Source organism: Bos taurus, chromosome 4, assembly GCF_002263795.3.
Source record: "Bos taurus isolate L1 Dominette 01449 registration number 42190680 breed Hereford chromosome 4, ARS-UCD2.0, whole genome shotgun sequence".
NCBI classification, from domain to species: Eukaryota; Metazoa; Chordata; class Mammalia; order Artiodactyla; family Bovidae; genus Bos; species Bos taurus.
This window is the reverse complement of record NC_037331.1, coordinates 77,891,275-77,907,785: the sequence shown is the minus strand read 5'-3', so window position 1 is coordinate 77,907,785 and position 16,511 is coordinate 77,891,275. Positions and strand designations below refer to the sequence as shown.

Below are 16,511 nucleotides of genomic sequence, written 5' to 3'. Positions count from 1 at the left end.
TCATGCATTGGAGGAGGAAATGGCAACCCACTCCAGTGTTCTTGCCTGGAGAATCCCAGGGACGGGGAAGCCTGGTGGGCTGCCATCTATGGGGTCGCACAGAGTTGGACACGACTGAAGTGACTTAGCAGCAGCAGCAGCAGAGATAATAATAATTTTTCCTTAAAGACTTAGTGAGCTTTTACAGCTAACTGTTGCATTAAATAAATGGAATCTTTTCTGGACACCTTTTGGGTTACTGAGCACAGCATGGGGTTGTCTACAAATTGTGTAAAGGCTGATTTCCCAGGGACTGGAAGGTGCTTACATCTTAGAGGAGCACATGGGAGAAATAAGAAGGGGCCTCAGTGAGTGACTGAGTCATGTGTGTCCAGGTGTATTGTCAATCCTTCCAAGTAAAGGGAAATAGATATAAAGTATTGGGTTCTACAGGGATGCCCAAAAAGGCTGAACAGAGATTTATAGCAGTGAACCCTTTTGAGTCAGGCAGAACTTGTGATAGAAGGGTCTCCAGGTTTGGAACAACTAGAAAATGTGGGCATAACTATCTTATTAATAACTCTCAGTTTCTGGTCAAATCTCCATTCCTATCTATTAGGTTTCTGGACTAGCAAGATCAGTGTGTTACAGGGACTAGTGTAGGTAATGATTAGTCCCTGAATGATTGTCTTATACTGTGGGTATGAGGCCTTATGTGGCCTCGGGCTTTAATGGATATTGAGGTAATTGAGGAAGGGTTCAGTCTTATATATGTGAATATAGGTTCTGAAATTTTTTAAAAACTTTTTATTTTATATTGGAGTATTGTTGATTAACAATGTGTTAGTTTCAGGTGTATAGCAAAGTGATTCAGTTATATTTATATGTATACATGTATCTATTCTTTTTCTAATTATTTTCCCTTTTAGGTTGTTACATAATATTGAGCAGAGTTCCCTGTGCTATACAGTAGGTACTTGTTGGTTTTCTATTTTAAATGTAGCAGTGTGTACATGTCAATCCCTAACTCCCTTACTATTCCTGCCCCCATACCCTCAGTAACCATAAGTTCATTCTCTAAGTCTGTGAGTCTGTTTCTGTTTTGTAAATAAGTTTATTTGTAGCATTTTTAAAAGATTTGGCATATAAGCAATATCATATGGTATTTATCTTTGTCTGATTTACTTCACTTAGGGTGATAATATCTAGATCCATCCATGTTCCTACAAATGGCATTATTTCATTCTTTTTATGGCTAAGTAATATTCCATCGTATATATATGTACCACATCTTCTTTATCTGTTTCTCTGTTGATGGACATTTATGTTGCTTCTGTGTCTTGGTTATTGTCAACAGTGTTGCAGTAAACATTGTATGTATCCTTTCAGATATAGGTTCTGAATTTTTTACTCTCCCCAAATCAGTGTTATAAGTAGCCCACAAATTTTTAGGCACCTCAACTAAATCAGGGGACTTTTGTTGAAATCCTTCTTCTTCTACATCAAGGACAGACAGCAAGGAATATAAAAGAGCAAGTTCAAGTTGGTCAAGGGAATTCTAAAGTGAGGTCTCCATCAAAGGTAAGACACATCAGTCCTTTTAATTTAGACAGGAGACCTTTGCCTAATAGATTGGGGCTATTTCACATAGAAAGAAGGACTTTTTTTTTAACTAAACAATCCCAAAGTCATTTGTATTGGTTGAGATACAAATTCTGTCTTAAAGTTATTAGATACCCCCAGTATGGAAACCGCCTTTTTACTCTCAAAGATTTGTTGTATTTTGTTGTTCTCTGAGGGTGGGGTGGAAAGCGTAGCTCCAGTATCAACTAGAATTTGACAAAGTGATTAACTTCAATTTTGATTTCCTCTTGTCTATTTAAGGAAATTACTGGTAATAGTTTCCCAGAGATCCCCTCAGGGCCCTGTCAACTGTGGGAGGGGCCTGCATGCAGGTAGATATGAGGGCATAAGAGGAGTTTGCATAGGACCTTTGAGGACAGCCTCTTTTCCAGTGACCCAGTTGATTGCAATTGAGACATCGATCTTTGGACCAGTGTTTGATGATGGCCCCTGAGGGATGCAGTGAAGGAGGCCTGGGTATTATTTTGGGTCTCTGGCTTTGGTGTCTGTTTTAGCTGTAGAGCTGTTAGCCTGGTGGATTTTTGTTTATGATCTTGCTCCAGGGTCCTTTAAAAATGCTCAAATGTAGTCACGAGCTTTGTCAGGCCCATGGCCTCCCATCCTATTTTCTGCCTTTTTATTGATCTCCTGATCTCAGGAGACAGTCCATTTATAAGGAGGGCATCTAGAGCAGCCTGGGTAACCTTATTTATTTTTTTGGAACCCAGGATGCCAAAAGCAGAGGGCTTCTAAGGGACTTTTAAAGTCAGTCAGATTCATCTTTTTTTTGTTTGTTTGCATGTTTGAATAATAGATGGTCAGTGAAGGCAGGGAAGACTCTAAGAATAGCTTGTAAAAGTTACTTGCTATTTTTTGAGCCCTTTCCAGTTGAGAATCTCAAATATTATTCTCCTGGTTTTGCCATCTAGCTTTCTGCATTCATTGTGTAGGGGGGCTTCCCCAGGTCCTACCAGCGTGTGCACATGTTGATAAAGATCTGGTAACCTAGGCTCATAAGCTGTGATAACAACTCTAAATTCTTCAAAAATTTTGAGGGTTCCTCCCTAGGTTTAGGAAGCTCTTTTAAAAATTTTATTTTTATTTATTTATTTGGATGCTCTGGGTCTTAGTTGTGGCACTCAAGATCTTTGATCTTCATTGCAAACTCTTAGTTGTGGCATATGGGATCTAGTTCCCTGGCCAGGGGTGGAATGTGGTCCCCCTGCATTGGGAGGTTGGAGTCTTAGCTACTGGCCTACCAGGGAAGTCCTAGGAAATTCTTTAACTGTGCTCTTAGTTCAGTCTTTGACCAAGGTGTGAAAAATACATGAGGAGGTTTGTCTGTAACCTCAGGTAGTTTTTTGTTTTAAATGCCAACTGTCTAATAGTCTCTTTGAAGTAGGAAGAGAATTCAGACAGAGAATTAGTAAAATGTGCATACTCTGATGAGAAGGAAGGGGAAGGAACCGAAACAGTCATATCAGTCCTATCGTCTTTTGTATTAGCTACCTCTTGCATCTTTCATTAGCCTTTTGTAATGAGTCTTTTAATGAAGCCATTTTGGAGATTTGAAGGCTTTTGTAAGCCTCTGCATACCAGTTAAAGCAGGAAGCCCATTTTATTTGTCTAGTTTTGTATTCCTTGCTCTCAAGTACATTTCTTAGATAAACAATCCTATTTAATTGAAACATTTCCCAAGATGACTATTGTAAATCTAGGTTTTTAGTAAAATTGTGCCCTCTTGTTAGATATATGCAACTTCCAGGGCCACAGTTGTTAAACATAAAATAACCAGTTGAATCAGCAAACCTCAAAGTATGGGGACTGCAGACTGATTCCAAACAAATGGAGACCTGCAGCTGCCACCAGGAGTTCCCAACGACCTGGAATTTGGAAGAAGGATTCCCAACAAGGGGAACTATAGCAATTCCCAACATGGAATCTGGGGGTAGAATTAAGGCCTGGAATTTTCCATTCAAGGAAATTGTGGTCTAAAAAATCAATTAGATCTGATGCTTGAATGCAAAACGAGCAGAGATCAACTGAGAGAAACTCACCAACAGCCCTTGGAAATAGCAAGAAAGACAGTGTACTTGAGGTGGGATTCAAGGGCACCCTGCCTTGATTCAGTGTGTTTCAGTCTTGATCCTACTATTGAGCTGTTAAAAAACAAAATTTAAATATATTTGAAGATCTACTTGATTTTATTTAACAATTGACGGTATCCCATATAGCAGCTGTGGAGGGGTACAGAATGGAAGATGGTTTATGGACAGGAAGCTGGGGTAAGGTAATCATTAGCAAAGGGAAAGAAAGGGTTTTGTGGGGCCAGATCATCTTTTATCATGCAGAAACCCTTCTCTTCCTCTGGGGGATGGACAGGACCCACCTGATGGCTTACTTCACTGGTGCTGACCAGAAGATTCCAAACTGGTTGATTAAGAGTACATTTCTGGGGAAAGCTGAAACTGTAGTTAGGTGAGGTAGTAAATCTAGGTGTGCTATCAGCGAGCCCCAGGGATGCCATTTGGAGCCTGTGGTTTTTCATGTTAAGCAAGTTAGAGGTTCTCTCAGATTGTTATGCTCTTTCTGGTTTTAGATTTAAAGTCTCCCCCCGCCTTTTTTCTTTTTAACTGATGACTGTCTCTGACAGAGCATACCATGTTTCTGGGCCACCACTGTGTCTCAGTGGGTTAGTCATGTTTACTATCCAGACCACATGCCATTCCCTGGTTCAGGGTGATTTTTAATGGTAGTTTTTGGCTGTGTGTGTTAATTTTTGATCACCTGTGTAGTAATTTTTGACAGCCCATGTCTGTTGGTGGGTTAGGTCTGGGGCATGTTTCTCTTACATAATTCCCATCACTCTTGGCCTCTTTGTTGCTTCTGTTTCCCTGGGCTGGTGTTTCTTCTCTACTTAAACACAAGTCAGCTCTCCATGGCTTCCAGCTTCTAGCATGGAACTGGGGGTATGGACTCATCAAAAGCCATGTTCCCCACGGTTAAGACCAGCATCCAGCTCTGAATCACTGTGCTTTCCTTTGCATCCAGCTCTGAAACATCTGTGCCTACATTTGGCTTCAGCTTTAGCCAGACTGCTCTGGCTTTTAGTTTTCTCTTCGTTCTTAACATCTCTTTTGGTATTGAACTTGGATATAGACACAGATGTACAGTCGACCCTTGAACAAGGACCTCCCAGTTGGCACTAGTGGTAAAGAACCCACCTGTCAATGCAGGAGACACAAGAAATGCAGATTCAGTCTCTGGGTTGGGAAGATCCCCTGGAAGAAGGCACGGCAACCTACTCCAGTATTCTTGCCTGGAGAACCCCACAGACAGAGGAGCCCTGCAGGTTATAGTCCGTGAGATCACAAAGAATCAGACAGAACTGAAGCAACTTAACATGACACTTAATGACTTAACATGACAAGTGACTTAACAACCTGAGGGTTATGGTGTTGACTCTACACAGTCAAAAATCCACATATAACATATAGGTAGCCCTCCATATCTGTGGTTCAGCATCCAAGGATTCAACCAGTGAGGACTGTGTCATGTTGTAATATTTACTATTGGAAAAAGTTTACATTTAAGTGGGCCTGGGCTGTTCAAACCTATGTTCTTCAAAGGTCAGCTATATTTGAAGCAGGTAGGAAAGCATCAAGAGTGGGAGGCAGGGACCTTTCACGTCAGCTCAACTGGCCCTGTTTCATGAAGTCTCAAGTAATTTTATGAAGCTAGCATAACATTGACGTCAAAGCCACCAAGCCTTCCTGATAAACTTGCCTATGATCCTATGGTGATGAATGGTGTCCGGGTGGCATTGGGCCCACTGGCCCTCTGAAGATGATGCTTCCCCATCACTCCTGTGACTCAGAAGCAGAAGACCCCTCCCAGGCAGATGTCCTCAGTCAGTGACCATGGCTGTGTGACATTCTGCGGACACAAGAGGCATCACTTTGCTTCCAGAGTAGCACCTTCTGGATTCCAGTTCTCTATTTCAGTCTGACGTGTTTTTCTTTCTCAGGGATATGTCAGCTCTCCTGTCTGCTCTGTGAAGCTCTGTAATATTTGCGAGAGAACTTCTCCCTATCTCTCCTGCCTCTTACTGATTGGAATTAGCAAGAAGGAGCCCCCAGCTCATTTTTTTCCCTCTGTGAGAGAAGTTTCAGTTGGAGGGTGGGTTTGCAACCAGGATACAACTGGCAAAACTTTGAGAGAGACATGGAGGAGTGAAGCCCAGAGTATGTCTTTCTACAAGTCTGCTGAGAAAGGAAGAGAATAAACTAATTATTAGGGTGAGAAGAACATAGGAGAGGAGCCAATGTGTTTGAATGCTTATGAGAAGAAGCCAAAGTAAAATGAGGCTGGGTTTCCAGGAGAGTAAGGAGTAATTAGGGCTTCCCTGGTGGCTGAGATGGTAAAGAATCTGCCTGCAATGTGGAAGGCCTGGGTTCTATCCCTGGGTTGAGAAGATCCCCTAGAAGAGGGCATGGCAACCCACTCCAGTATTCTTGCCTGGAGAATCCCATGGACAGAGGAGCCTGGCAGGCTACAGTCCATAGGGTCACAATGAGTCAGACATGGCTGAGTGACTATCACTTTCACACTTTCAGGAATAGGTAATATCACAGAGTCTCAGAGGAGAACCAGGAGTGGTGTTTTGCGATGGGGTGATCTGACATCCAGAGGCCCATGGCTTCTCCATTTAAGGTGATCTAGTGGAGGACTTCCCTCTTGCTCAGACAGTAAAGAATCTGCCTGTAGAATCTGAGCCACCAATAAAAGGTGGCCACCAATAAAGGCCTGCAATAAAATAGAATAAATAAAAAAGAAGAAGCTTACCCATATTTAAATGTAAGCACTTCTTCACATCTGTCCTCAGTTCTCACCACAAGGGCCATTGATTCCAGATATTTCCTGAATGATCAGCATTTTCAGGCTATTAAATAAATGATCAGGCTATTAAATAAAATTCCTCAGGATAACTTTTACCTGGCTTCTTACAGATTAGCAGTATGTTTTTTAAGGCAGGCGAATCCTAGTTTTTCAAATCATATCATAGATTCTTTCTTTATAATTGTTTTTCATATTATGAAATGTTTACTATTTTTTTCCTACTACAATTAATAAAAAATAAAATTTTAATGTATCTAGCTGCTAGGTTAATTATTTTTAGCATTGTATTCTTTTCACTTTAAAAAATTTTAATAACTACATCTAATGAAATTATTGGAGTTATTTTGGATTTTTATAATACATGAGATTCATTTAATTGTCCTTCAGAAGCAAATCATATACACACAATTATAGAAGGAATGCAAAAGCTATTATCATGCTCTTCTCTTCTCAAATAACTGGTAATTTTAGCTGCAAATTACATTTCACTAGAACAAAGTAAGTAATGAGAATGATTTATTATCTTGTTTATATAAGTTACTATAAAAAGGACAAGTATTAGATTTTTTATCATTTTGACCTTCCTGGAATTTTTAGTAATCTAACTTAAAAGTTGCATCTTTCACTTTATTTCTAGTCATATTTATAATAGTCTTTGAAATGTGCATTAGGGCATTAGTTTCAAATTTTAGAATGAGGTCAAACTTTTTTGAATCAAAAAAGTCTAATTTGGATAATTGGTTTGATAAAAAGAACTGACTTTACCATTTATATTATATGGTAGATATTTTCTATAAATAGAAATTATTAGATCTGTAGCTCCAGGATTATGACAAAAGTATACTTAAAGCATAGAATGATATAAAATAATTTTATTAAAAATATTTACTGGTAAAAGTGCAATGAAATTAATAATATATAAATTTCCCCACCTTTTCCTGAGTTAATTGATATACCTCTTAGTGAAAGTGTAATCCTGATTACCTGATAAATCTTGGTAAATCTTTTGTGTGTACTTCCCAGAAAATGAACAACACTGAACAAATCTTTTCCAAGTCAAGTGTTCAGTTTTTTACTTTTGCCAAACTGAAACAGGAACTAATTGAGTTGTTGGTGTATGATCATTGAAAATAATTTTGAAGAAGAATGATGATGGGACTTAGAGTATAAACCTTGGAAGTAGTTCAAAGACTTGTGTAATATTGCTATAATAAAGTCATTTCCACTCGTATCTATTTATATTACTAATATACCTTATTCCTTAATTCTGTAGTAATAATAATAATTTTTAAAAGGAATTGCATTAACTTGGAAGCCTAAATCATTCTAGCAATGTCATATTAGTCATGAATACATGAGCTACTTGAAATGACCCTATTTGTATGATTGAGAGATGCATTTCTAATAATGTTTTAATGTCAATAATTTTTAAAATCACTTTGCATTACATTTATTTGGATCAAAACTGTATCTTATTTGTTATTGTTTGTTAGAAGCATGCTTTCTTTTTTAAAATTTTTATTGGGATATAGTTGATTTACAGTGCTATGTTAGTTAAAGGTGTACAGCAAAGTGAATTAGTTATACATATACATATATCCACTTTTTAAAAAAAATTGTTATCCCATATAGGCCATTACAGAGTACTGAGTAGAGTTTCCTGTGCTATACAGTAGGTCCTTAGTAGTTATCTATTTTATATATAGCAGTATGTATATGTCAATCACAATCTCCCAATTTATCCCTCCCCTCCTTATCCCTTGGTAATTATAGGTTTGTTTTCTACATCTGTGACTCTACTTCTGTTTTGTGGATAAGATCATTTATATCCTTTTTGTAGATTCCACATATAAGAGATATCATATAATATCTGTCTTTCTGTGTCTGACTTCACTTAGTAATGACAATCTCCAGATCCATCCATATTGCTGCAAATGGTATTATTTTGCTCTTTTTATGGTTGAGTTATACTTAAAGCTCAGCATTCAGAAAACTAAGACCATGGCATCTGGTCCCATCACTTCATGGCAAATAGATGGGGCAACAGTGGAAACAGTGGCTGACTTTATTTTTCTGGGCTCCAAAATCACTGCAGCCATGAAATTTAAAAACGCTTACTCCTTGGAAGGAAAGTTATGATCAACTTAGTATATTAACAAGCAAAGACATTACTTTGCCAACAAAGGCCCGTCTAGTCAAGGCTATGGTTTTTCCAGTAGTCATGTATGGATGTGAGAATTGGACTATAAAGAAAGCTGAGCGCCGAAAAATTGATGCTTTTGAACTGTGGTGTTGGAGAAGACTCTTGAGAGTTCCTTGGACTGCAAGGAGATCCAACCAGTCCATTCTAAAGGAGATCAGTCCTGGGTGCTCTTTGGAAGGAATGATGCTAAAGCTGAAACTCCAGTACTTTGGCCACCTCATGCTAAGAGTTGACTCATTAGAGAAGACTCTGATGCTGGGAGGCATTGGGGGCAGGAGGAGAAGGGGACGACAGAGGATGAGATGGCTGGATAGCATCACCGACTCGTTGGACGTGAGTCTGAGTAAACTCCGGGAGTTGGTGATGGACAGGGAGGCCTGATGTGCTGCAATTTATGGGGTCGCAAAGAATCGGACACAGCTGAGCGACTGAACTGAACTGAATGATATAGTGATTTTCCCTACTTTCTTCAATTTAAGTCTGAATTTGACAGTAAGGTGTTCGTGATCTGAGCCACAGTCAGCTCCCGGTCTTGCTTTTGCTAACTGTTTTTCAACTTCTCTACCTTTAGCTGCAAAGAATATAATCAATCTGATTTTGGTGTTGACCATCTGATGATATCCATGTGTAGAGTTTTCTCTTGTGTTTTTGCAAGAGGTTGTTTGCTATGACCAGTGCGTTCTTTTGGCAAAACTCTGTTAGTCTTTGCCCTGCTTTGTTTTGTACTCCAAGGCCAAATTTGCCTGTTACTCCTGGTATCTCTTGACTTCCTACTTTGTATTCCAGTCCCCGATAATGAAAAGGACATCTTTTTTGGGTGCTAGTTCTAGAAGGTCTTGTAGGTCTTCAATAGAATCATTCAACTTCAGCTTCTTCAGCATTACTGGTCAGGGCATTAACTTGTATTACAGTGATATTGAATGGTTTACCTTGGAAATGAACAGAGATCATTCTGTCATTTTTGAGATTGCATCCAAGTGGGAGAGACTAGCTGTGGGTCAAACTGGGTCTTGCTCTGCTCTGGTGGGCGGGGCTATGCTCAGTAAATCTTTAATCCAGTTTTCTGCTGGTGGGTGGAGCTGTGTTCCCTCCCTGTAATTTGGCCTGAGGCCAAACTATGGTAGGGGTAATGGCAGTAATGGGCTTCCCTGGTGCCTCAGATGGTAAAGCTCCTGTCTGCAATGCAGGAGACCTGGTTCGATCCGAGTTGGGAAGATCCCCTGGAGAAGGAAATGGCAGCCCACTCCAGTATCCTTGCCTGGAAAATCCCATGGATGGCAGAGCCTGGTAGGCTACTGTCCATGGGGTCGCAAAAAGTCAGACACAACTGAGCAACTTCACTTCTTCACTTCAATGGCAGTAATGGTGACCTCCTTCAAAAGTACTTATGCCAGCACACTGCAGCTCCCAGGACTGTTGTAGTCAGTGCTTCTGACCCTGTGGCAGGCCACTGTCAACCCACACCTCTGCCAGAGGCTCCTGGACACTCACAGGCAAGACTGGGTCAGCCTCTTGTGTTGTCCCTGCTCCCTTCTCCTGGGTCCTGTGCACACAAGTTTTTGTTGTGCCTTCCAAGAATCTGTTTCCCTGGGGGTTCTAAGTCCTTTTGCTGGATCTCCAGGTTGAGAAATCTGTTGTGGGCCCTAAAACTTTTGCAATGGGGGAGAACTTTTTTGGTGTAAGTGTTCTCCAGTTTGTGGGTTGTCTGTCTGCTTGGTGGCTCTACAGTGGCCCTAATGGTGACCTCCTCCAAGAGGACTTATGCCACGTGCTGTACATCCCAGGTCTGCTTCAGCCAGAGCCCCTGTCCCCACAGCAGATCACTGCTGACCTGTGCCTCCTCAGGAAAGACTCAAACACTCAAAGGAACGTCTGACTCAGTTTCTTGTTGGGGGTCACTGCTCCTTTACCTGGGTCCTGGTGCACACAAGATTTTGTTTGCACCCTCTGAGCATCTCTGGGAGGTCTGAGGTTTTGTTCTAAATGTGATTTTGCCCCTCTTACCATCTTGTTGGGGCTCCTCCTTTGCTTTGAATGCAGGGCATCTTCTTTTGGCAGATACATTCTACCAAAATGGAGATAGGAGAACAAGATTCTCCTATTGATGGTTGTTCAACAGCTAGTGGTGATCTTGGTGTTCTCGCAGGAGAAGATTAGTGCACTTCCTTCTACTCTGCCATCTTTTTGTAAGGCCAAGACCTAATTTGTGTTAACTTCTGCTGTACAGCAAAGCAACTCAGTCATGCATATTTATATTGTTTTTCACATTCTTTCCATTATGGCTTATCACAGGATATTAGATCTAGTTTCCTGTGCTATACAGTAAGACCTTGTTGTTTATCAATCCTAATTATACTAGTTTGCATCTGCTAATCCCAGACTCCCAATCCTTCCCCACCCTTACACCTTGGCAACCACAAGTCTGTTCTATAAGTCAATGAGTCTATAAGTCCATGAGTTCATTGATAAGTTCCTTTGTGTCAAATTTTAGATTCTACATTTAAGTGATATCATATGGTATTTGTCTTCCTCTTTCTGACTTACTATGCTTAATATGATCATCTCTAGGTCCATTCGTGTTGCTGCAAAACACATTATTTCATTCTTTTTTATGGCTAAATAATATTCCATTGTATATTTATATACACCCCATCTTCTTTATCCATTCATCTGTTGTTGGACATTTAGGGTGCTTCTGTGTTGGCTGTTGTAAATAAGTGCTGCTGTGGACATAGGGGTGCATGTGTCTTTCTGAATTCAGGTTTTGTCTGGGTGGGTGCCCAGAAGTGGGAGTACTGGATCTTATGGCAACTCTATTTTTAGGTTTTTGAGGAATCTTCATACTGTTTTCCATAATGGCTGCACCAATTAACATTCCCAACAATATAAGAGGGTTCCCTTTACTCCATACCCTCTCCTGCATTTATTATTTGTAAACTGGTTAATGATGTCCGTTTAGGTTGGTGTGAGGTGGTACCTCATTATATTTTTGACTTGCATTTCTCTGATAATCAGTGATGTTGAGTATCTTTTCATGTTCTATTGGCAATCTGTGTGTATTTTATGGAGAAATGTCTATTTAGGTCGTCTGCCCCCATTTTTTGATTGGGAGGCTTTGTTTTTGATTTACATGAGCTGTTTGTGTATTTGGGAAATTAAGCCTTTGTAGGTCTCATCATTTGAAATATTTTCTCTGAATATTTTTGTTGTCTTTTTGTTTATGGTTTCCTTTGACGTATAGAAGCTTGTAAGTTTGATTAGGTCCCATTTATTCATTTTTGCTTTTATTTCTATTGCTTTGGGAGACTGACTTAAAACATTAGTATGATTTATGTCAGAGAATGTTTTGCTGATGTTCTCTTCTCAGAGTTTTATGGTGTTGTGCCTTATATTTAAGTATTTAAGCCATTTTGAGTTTATTTTATATATGGTGTTAGGGTGTGTTCTAACTTCTTTGATGTACATGTAGCTGTCCAAATTTTCTGACAACACTTGCTGAAGACTGTCTTTTTTCCATTGTATATTCTTGCCTCCTTTGCAAAGTTTAATTGTCTATAGGTGTGTGGATTTATTTCTATACTCTCTATTCTGTTTCATTGATATATATGTGTTTTGTGCCAATTCCATGCTGTTTTGATTACTGTAGCTTTGTAGTATTGTCTGAAGTCTGCCATCCACTATGTTCTTCTTTCTAAGGATTGCTTTGACAATTCTGGGTCTCTTACAGCTCCATATAAATTTTAGGATTATTTGTTCTAGTTTTGTGAAAAATATCATGGGATCTCATTAAATCTGTAAATTGCTTTGTGTAGTATGGCCATTTTTAACAATATTCATTCTTCCAATTCAAGAACATGAGATAGCTTTCCATTTATTTTCATCATCTTCAATTTCTTTATTAATGTTTTATAGTTCTGGTAAGGTTTATTCCTTAGTATTTTTGATGCCATTTTAAAAGGGATTGTTTATTTACATTCCCTTTCTCATATTTCATCGTTAGTGTAAAGAAATGGATGGTGAATTTTATCAAGTGCTTTTACTGCATCTATTGAGATGATCATGTGGTTTTGTCTTTTGTTGAAGTGGTGTATTACATTGATTGATTTGCATATATTGAACCATCCTTGTAACCCTGGGATGATTACATAGTTTTTAAAAGATGCAGTTAGTGGTTATGTGATCAGAATGTTTAAAGAAAGCAAAAGATTTATAATAAAGCCCACATGGAAATAACTCTCTCATGGTTATGTTAGTGTAATGATAAACATGGTAAGTATATAGCACATATATCAGCCAGTATGTAAGTGAAGACTTCCCAGAGTCACTGATAACTGACCTGGGACTAGAAAAAGGTGAGGAGTAGTCAACCAAAGTGGAAGATGAGGAATAGAGAGTAGGACCCTTTAGGGAAACTGAAGATGCCTATTAAGGTGTGTACTGTATAAAGTTTATTCAGCAGCATCCTGTGCATGATCATTGAGATATTTTTCAGTGTTTTGTAATTATAGTAAGACTGCAGTGGATACCCTCATGCATCTGTGTTTTCATATTCTGGAAGTGAATCTTCAGTTTACTTTCCTAGAGGTGGTATTGTCACATGGAAGAGCAATGTATCCTGAAAACCATTTGCTCAGACAATGGCTCACAAGAAATAATTGCTACTTTTTCAGGAATTTGGGGAGCCTGGTTTTAAACCATTGATAACTTGAAATCTGAAGTAACAGGCAAATTTAGCCTTGGAGTACAGAATGAAGCAGGGCAAAGGCTAATAGAGTTTTGCCAAGAGGACGCACTGCTCAGAGCAAACACCCTCTTTCAACAACACAAGAGAAGACTCTACACATGAACATCACCAGATGGTCAATACCAAAATCAGATTGATTATATTCTTTGCAGCCAAAGATGGAGAAGCTCTATACAGTCAGCAAAAACAAGACCAGGAGCTGACTATGGCTCAGATCATGAACACCTTATTGCCGAATTCAGACTTAAATTGAAGAAAGTAGGGGAAATCAGTAGACCATTCAGGCATGACCTAAGTAAATCCATTATGATTATACAGTGGAAGTGACAAATAGACTCAAGGGATTAGATTTGATAGACAGAGTGCCTGAAGAACTATGGACAGAGGTTCATGACATTCTACCAGAGGCAGTGATCAAGACCATCCTCAAGAAAAGGAAATGCAAAAAGGCAAAATGGTTGTCCTAGGAGGACTTACAAATAGCTGAGAAAAGAAGAGAAGCTAAAGGCAAAGGAGAAAAGGAAAGATATACCCATTTGAATGCAGAGTTCCAAAGAATAGCAAGGAGAGATAAGAAAGCTTTCCTCAGTGATCAATGCAAAGAAATAGAGGAAAACAATAGAATGGGAAAGACTAGAGATCGCTTCAACAAAATTAGAGATACCAAAGGACCTTTTCATGCAAAGATGGGCACAATATAGGACAGAAATGGTATGGACCTAACAGAAGAGAAGATATTAAGAAGATGTGGCAAGAATACACAGAAGAACTATACAAAAAGGATCTTCATGACCCAGATAATCACAATGGTGTGATCACTCACCTAGAGCCAGACATCCTGGAATGCAAGTCAAGTGGGCCTTAGGGAGCATCCTAATAAACAAAGCTAGTGGAGGTGATGGAATTCCAGTTGAGCCATTTCAAATCCTTAAAGATGATGCTGTGGAAGTGCTGCACTCAATATGCCAGCACATTTGGAAAACTCAGCAGTGGCCACAGAACTGGAAAAGTTCAGTTTTCATTCTAATCCCAAAGACGGGCAATGCCAAACAATGCTCAAACTACCTCACAATTGCACTCATCTCACACACTAGGAAAGTAATGCTCAAAATTCTCCAAGCCAGGCTTCAACAGTACATGAACCATGAAATTCCAGAAGTTCAAGCTGGATTTAGAAAAGGCAGAGGAACCAGAGATCAAACTGCCAACATCTGTTGGATTATCGAAAAATCTAGAGAGCTCCAGAAAAACATCTACTTCTACTTTATTGACTACGCCAAAGCCTTTGACTGTGTGGATCACAAAAAGCTGTGGAAAATTCTTCAAGAGATGGAAATACTGGACCACCTGATCTGCTTCCTGAGAAATCTGTATGCAGGTCAAGAAACAACAGTTAGAACTGGACATGGAACAACAAACTGGTTTGAAATAGGGAAAGGAGTATGTCAAGGCTGCATATTGTCACCCTGATTATTTAACTTATATTCAGAGTATATCATGAGAAATGCTGGGCTGTGAAGCACTAGCTGGAATCAAGATTGCAGGGAGAAATATCAATAACCTCAGATATGCAGATGACACCACACTATGGCAGAAAGCAAAGAAAAACTAAAGAGCCTCTTGATGAAAGTGAAAGAGGAGAGTGAAAAAGTTGGTTTAAAGCTCAACATTCAGAAAACTAAGATCTGGTCCCATGACTTCATTGGAAATAGATGGGGAAACAGTGGAAACAGTGACAGACTTTATTTTTGGGGGCTCCAAAAATCACTGCAGATGGTGACTGCAGCCATGAAATTAAAAGACGCTTACTCTATGGAAGAAAAGCTATGACCACCCTAGACAGCATTATAAGGCAGAGACATTAGTTTGCCAACACAGTTCCATCTAGTCAAAGCTATGGTTTTTCCAGTAGTCATGTATGGATGTGAGAGTTGGACTATAAAGAAAGCTGAGTGCCAAAGAATTGATGCTTTTGGACTGTGGTGTTGAAGAAGACTCTTGAGAGTCCCTTGGACTGCAAGGAGATCCAGTCAGTCCATCCTAAGGGAATCAGTCCTGAATATTCATTGGAAGGACTGATTTTGAAGCTGAAACTCCAGTACTTTGGCCACCTAATGAGAAGAACTAACTCATTTGAAAAGACCCTGATGCTGGGAAAGATTGAAGGCAGGAGGAAAAGGGGACAGCAGAGGATGAGATGGTTAGATGTCATCACCGGCTCAATGGACACGAGTTTGAGTAAACTCTGCAAGTTTGTAATGGACAGGGAGGCCTGGCGTGCTGTGGTACATGGGGTCACAAGAGTTGGACATGACTGAGTGACTGAACTGAAGTGAACTTGAAATTAACATAATTGGAGAATTTACAGTCCAGAAATCAGGAAAGACCACATGCCACTCCAGAAAGCTAGTTTGTTAGCAACCACTTGGGTAAAAGAATTAAATTCCCCTCTGTTAATGGATTATGTTTCTTTAAACATATTTCTGGGTTCATTTTCTGTATCTTGATTTAGAATTTTTCATCATTTACCTTAAGAATGCACAGACTCTGATTTTTGAAGAAGAAGCCTGACATAATTGTTGTTTTAGGAAACTACCTTGTACCTCCTGAATTAGAGAAATTTTGCAATAAGTGTTAATTCTTTGAGTTTATGAAATAATTTTCTGGCGAACAAAAAACACTTTAAAGTTGTTTTGAATTTCTTCCATATTTACAAGTCTCAGGAAAAGAGTCTTTATGTTAGAACAGAAGTCATATTTTCAGAAAAATTAATGTTTTCATGAGGAGTTTAGAATTTATTTTACTAGCCCCTTAGATACCTTTTAAAAATCATTTAAAACCACTTTTTTGGTCAGTAGTAATAACTGTAATCTCTTTTCATATTATTAACATTGTTTTTTCCCTCTGATTTTTCTTTTCTTAGGTTGTGTATTCTTGTATGTGTGTGTAATATTCACATATATATGCACACACATGTATTTATTTGGCTAAAATAAATACATTTTAGCCATATATATTTTTCATATATCAGTTTTTCATATATATTTTTAAGTTTTTTTAGTT

General features: G+C 39.1%; 1 protein-coding gene across 2 annotated transcripts in view; it reads left to right on the top strand.

Annotated features, from left to right (window-relative positions):
• The window catches only part of HECW1 (HECT, C2 and WW domain containing E3 ubiquitin protein ligase 1), a 479,331-nt gene that overhangs the window by 107,100 nt on the left and 355,720 nt on the right, over nucleotides 1–16,511 (top strand). The gene's annotated exons all lie outside the window — the stretch shown is intronic.